Genomic DNA, 6,000 nt, shown 5'->3' on the forward strand with positions numbered 1-6,000 from the left:
TTGGTCCAAAGCGTTGCAGCTGCATTTAGAGAAATCATAATCAACGTCTTGTATACATGACCGGCCTACCCTCCTGATGAATACGCTCCTGTGTATCATGTTCAAACCTGAACTACAGAACATATGGCTCTTAACCTACAATGGCAAAGCATAGCTTGTTCAGCAGGAGTGTCAGTGGGGAAGACTTTAAACTGACAAGGGAACAAGCTATCTTGAATCTTGTTGTAGATATTTTATTCCCTTGTGATATACTTTAGCTGATAACACAGAGATAGGTTTCCTGATGTTCTAATTTCTCAGTCATTAACATGCCTCTATTTGAGTTGAGTATCTGAGTCCTAATTATGGAAGAAAACCCTCTGCTAAGAATGGTAGCAGACCTTTAGCAGACGGTGATCATTAATAGTGTGACCTCCAATAAAGGAGTTATTTCAAGAAGGATCCTACTGGGGTCAGTGTTTTGGGTCTCTACTGCCTACTAATTGTATTAATCAGATGCAGAGAACAACGTAGATTCAGCATTATGTATATCTGCTGATCATACAAAAATTGAAGAGCAAGCATGCATGAAGGCAGACTAGGCTTTGAGAAGAGACAGATTAAAGCTGTAAACTGTGCTTGGTATAATGAAGTTTAATGGAAGGAAAAACGAAACTTCAGTGAAACTTCTATTTGAGTCTGATTCCAACTCTGACAGTCTTAAATGCTCCAGTAAAAAAAATCAATGCAATGTTATGCAAGTCTGTTTAGAAGTCCCATTGATTTCAGAAGGATAATCCCAAGTAAACTGATACAGAATTGTAGTGTGCACAACTATATGGAAGTTCCCTCGCTGCGAGAAGTGAGCTTACAGGGAACCAGGCAGAGGGCCTTCTCGGTAGTGGCGCCTGCCCTGTGGAACGCCCTCCCACCAGATGTCAATGAGAAAAACAACTACCAGACTTTTAGAAGACATCTGAAGGCAGCTCTGTTTAGGGAAGCTTTTAATCTTTAATACAGTATTGTATTTTAATATTTTGTTGGAAGCTGCCCAGATGGGCGGGGTATAAATAATAAATTCTTCTTCTTCTTCTTCTTCTTCTTCTTCTTCTTCTTCTTCTTCTTCTTCTTCTTCTTCTTCTTCCAACAAACTAAATAGTGCTTACTTCTGCACAGCTATTACAAGATTACACTGTTAACCACTTACCAACAAAAAACACAAATCCACTGATTTCAGTGGGTCTACTTAGTGTAGTCCCCTTCACCTTGTCATGGTGAAGGGGCTTGAATGACTCCAAGAAGCTATGATCTATGCCATACAGGGCCACCCAAGACGGACAGGTCATAGCCGAGAGTTTAGACTAAACGTGATCCACCTGGAGAAGGAACTGGCAAACCACTCCAGTATTTTGCCAAGAAAACTCCATGGACATTAAAAAGGAGAAGCTTTGAGAAGAAAGTGAGAGTTTCCAAGGCATGCTCTGGTTCATGGGGTCACGGAGAGTCAAACATGACTAAGACGTCGAAACAACTCAGTGTAGGACTTAGTTGGGTCTCATCTCAATTTTCAATTCTTAACTGGTAATCATTGTTACTTATCACCTTAATATACATTTTATCCTCAAAACAGCCCAGTGAGGTAGCTTGGGCACAAAACCTTTTGGGTCAGTGGACACATTTGAAAATTTGAAAAAGTGCTGTGGGTGCCAGTCATAACTTGGTTGCTCCAGGGGCATAGCATATTACAAAATGGCTGCTGTGAGGCATGACTTGAAACAAATTGGCTGCCACAAAGAGGTGGTTTTAGCAGACTTTGCAGTTTGGGTAAATTGGATTGAAAAGATCACTTAGAGTTTCTGGGGTTCAAAGGCTTTACTCATGCAGAAGCTGTTTATAGGATGGGTAGAGACGAGAGAGAGGAACAGCAGACATCTTGCCTGGAGAGAATAACAAAATGGCTCAACATTTAGGGAAGAAGTTAACAGACAGAAAAGCTACAAACGGGGTGACTAGATCACTAGACCAACAGTGCCCTCTTGTGGGTTAAAGTAACATATGCATAGATTACAAACTCAGGAGAAGGAAATGTATTTACTTTCTCCAACAGGTGGCACATCTAAAATAGCAGAAAAAGAGGAGAATTAAATGGAGTGAGCATGTAGCCCATCAGTAGGAAAAAGGCACTTGCATAAGCCACCACCATGCTCACACCCAAAGTGCTCTTTGCACCTTTCCTCTGTTCAGACTAGATGGGAAGGTGGGCATTCAGTCATGGCATCCAGTGAAATGTGGTCATCATGTTTATGGGGTGTATGAGTCCATGCAAACAGGAACCAAGGAGGAAGAACAAACAGTCTCTCTTTCACTGTGGATTTTTGAGGGCATATTAAGAACATATAACAAGTGCCTGCTGGATCAGGCCAATGGCCCATCAAGTCCAGCTTCCTGTTCTCACACTGGCCTTCCATTGGTGACCTTCTGTGACCTTCCATGGGTGCCCTAGAAGGTACTGATGGGCCACAACATACTGGCATTTTAGTTTGCTTTCCTGGTGGTTCCATTGCTTCTCATCATTGCAACTCAAATTAGCTAGATATGAGTGGCACGCTGGGATTGACTCCTGTTCAAGTTTAGTGAGCCTGTCTAATTAAGGGCCAACGTGCAGAGTAGCTGAAAACTGGGCTTGGCTACAGAGAGAGCCTAATGCACATTAGAGTACAACACATGGCCAGATTTATTTTCAGTTGCTAATGATACTGATTGTATTTCCCACACACTTCGTCATGGGCTGAAAATCAATTTGGCCCCACAAAAGAGCAATCAGATAACTACTTGGCTGTGCAGCAAGCTCTAATGCACAGTGAATTCTCTCAGCAGCCAGGGCTGGTTTTTTTGGTTAAATGCACTGGCCTTAAGAGTTGTCTTTGGCTTCCTTGATTACAGCTCGTATCTGTGACTGACAGTAGTAAGATCCAAGGATATAAAGCATTAGTGTCTGGAAAGGAAAAGCAAAAGTTCAGCCATAGAGAGAGAAAGAGGTCATATCTCCAGAACTACTATAGTGGGTGGTTACCAGATGTTCAACAGTTTCAGCACTGATTATTGTAGATCAAGTGTAAATTCTCTCCCCCCCCCCCAGGTATTAATACACAGCCGTTCACGTACATAGAATGTAATAATCACTGGCTTGTTGAGCACAATTTTGTGAAGGGCCAAATTGTGGTAGATCACATACTCTGCATGCAGAAGGTCACTTGTTCCATCTGGCACCTCCAGGTAGGGTTGGGAAAGATCTTGATTCAAAAATCTGGGGAGGCACTGCCAGATTCTACCAAGCTACAGCGATCAATGGTCTGACATGATAGAAAGCAGCTCCCTGTGTTCCTAGTAATGGGAGCTAGTACATCTACAGAAAAGAGGCCTTACGCAAATCATGTGGTAGTGTGTTTATTTACACATGTACGCAAAGTCAGTTATTTAGGCTATAATATATTTGGGTCCCAAACCATTTAGGGCTTTAACCATCAAAATAAGCACCTTGAATTGGTCCTGCAAAGCAATTGGCAAGCAGCATAGCTGGTTTATTTATTTATAAATACTACATATATTTATTATAATTACTATAATACTTCTACTCTTTCAGCCCCTCATGGGCTGGCAACATTTGCTTCTCTCCTCATATTAGAGAACTGAGGTTAATACAATTCAAATATCCATAATGAACAACAGAAAGCAAGCATGGCAACTGTCACCACACACTCCACGAGCCTCAGAAATATATCCTCCTGTAATGTTGGCTCGCTCAAGAACAAAATCCTGATGGCTGAGCCACATTAATCCAGCTGCACTTCAACCACATGTAATTTAAAATAATTACTAATTAAACAGAAATAAAAGTGAGCCTATAATAACAACAATAATAATCAGTGCCGCTTTTGGTTATTACCCAAGTCACTGCTTGGAGACTTTCCTGGGGAAAATAACTTAAAAGAAAGGGAACAACAACAACAACAAAATGTAAATCTTTGGAGCTGGTGCCAGAGACTGATTTGTTGAACATTAACACTCAAATAAGAACTGGAATATCTCAAGGGCATGAGCTGCATCAACAGGACTGATTTTATATTCTGTGGACAACATCAACAATCTCTTCTTGTTTCAAGAATTCAAGCCCAGATACAAAGGGCAGGCTGCCATTGACTGGAGCAGGCACAGGACAGCTGTGCTTTCTCCTCGATGGTCTGCCATCCACCTCAGAGACTCTCACTGAGGAAAATAATCTCTGTCTAAGCACCTCTTTGCTGATTTACCCCAGACCTGATGCATCAGTCAGTGGGACTGGAAATGGTGCCGCCAGCTTGAGTTTCTGTTTGTCGCCACATTTGTACACCACACAAAAAGTCTGTGTTGGTTTATATTAATATTTCTAGGCTGCTTTTCAACCCGAGGGCCTGCCAAGTGGCTTACAAAGTAAACAATTTAAAATCAACTTGAAACAAAATAAAATCCATAGCGGGGGGGTGGGGGCAGCGGCGGGGGGTGGTGAGGAAGTAAAATTGAAGCATACAACACAAGATAGAATGTTAAAAAAGAAGAAGATAAAGAACTAGGGGACAAATAATTCTAAACCAAAAGCACCATGAACTAAAACGGTCTTTACAGATCATTGGGAGAAATATGAATTTCTAAAGGGAGAGAGTTCTATAACTTGCACTGTAGCTGGGTTGGGAATTAATAGCCTGTATGATAACCATGGGTCTATCTCAAATGGTCACCAGCCCACGTAGGGCATACGATTCATGTAGTCTTTGCCCCAAGTGATATGAGGGGTGGCCTGAAGGTTGGCGTGTGCGTGTAGTGCATCCTGTTGTCGTGCTCTGACCAACTTCTGTTGAAGTTTGGATTGGCGACGGCAATTCTGCTCTGCAAGGGCAGTAGACCTGTTCATATGGGCTGCCCCCAGAGACTGGTGGATTGCTGAACACTCTGGGAGATTTTCCAGAAAGCTGATGGTCCTGCTGAAGCCCTGGTCTTGTCTCGCTATGGAATGGCAAGAGGTACACCTGCACCTTCAGTGGCAGCCGGTAGCAGATGCGGGGGGGCGGGGGCGGGAGAGACCTCCTAGCAGAGGAGCCTCTGCTGCTAACCGCAAGGGAGAGGAATGAGGTGGTACAGAGGTCAGTGCAAGCAGGAATGTTGCATTGTCTCCACTTGTGTGTTCACACCACACCAACCTCATTCCCACCTTGCCCTTCCCAGTAAGCAGTAGTTATTCACCTGCTGGGAGGTTAGGTAAGCGCCTCCATTCCCCCCCCCCCCGACCTGCTGCTTTCTGACCGCTTTGAATTGAGGTGGACTCCCAAACTTCATACCTGTTCCTTCATGGGAACCTTCACCCAGAACCAACCATTTATCCGATTTCTAGACTCAGGAGCCCTAGAAAAGTCCACTAATTCTCTTCCCTTGATCTTTATTGCTAACCAGTTTAAAGCATTTTTATTTCGGGTTGCGTTTCAGCTGGTTATCTGTTAAATATCTGATGGCATGTTGCTAAGCATGCTTTTACATCTGTTTATTTTGTGCTTTCATTTTAGCTATTTGGCTATTTCAGTGATTTGGATACAATCCTGTACATGGTTGCCTGAGAATGAACAGAGCGGGACTTACGTTTCTGTATACACTTCACATCTTGCACCACACATCTTGTTTCATTCTATATATTTTTGAATGCTTTAACTTAAATTAGTTCGTATTTATCCATTTTGAATATTATTATTTTTAGAAAGCCAACTCATAAGTGGCTATGTGTATAAATATACATGCACAAATATATTTCAACGACACTGCTAAAAATGAGATAAAAAGCATCGAAAGTATTTCTGTACCTGCGTGATTAGTCCCCGAGTGTAACATTTTCTCATTAATTATTTGCTTCAGAAGATGGCAAATGCAATCCCTTCTTTCAGTAAACTGCCTGCATAAATAAAGATTGAATTAAATGAAAAATAGAATGGACTGCAT

This window comes from Podarcis pityusensis (assembly GCF_964106645.2).
Source record: "Podarcis pityusensis genome assembly, chromosome: 2".
Classification (NCBI taxonomy): domain Eukaryota; kingdom Metazoa; phylum Chordata; class Lepidosauria; order Squamata; family Lacertidae; genus Podarcis; species Podarcis pityusensis.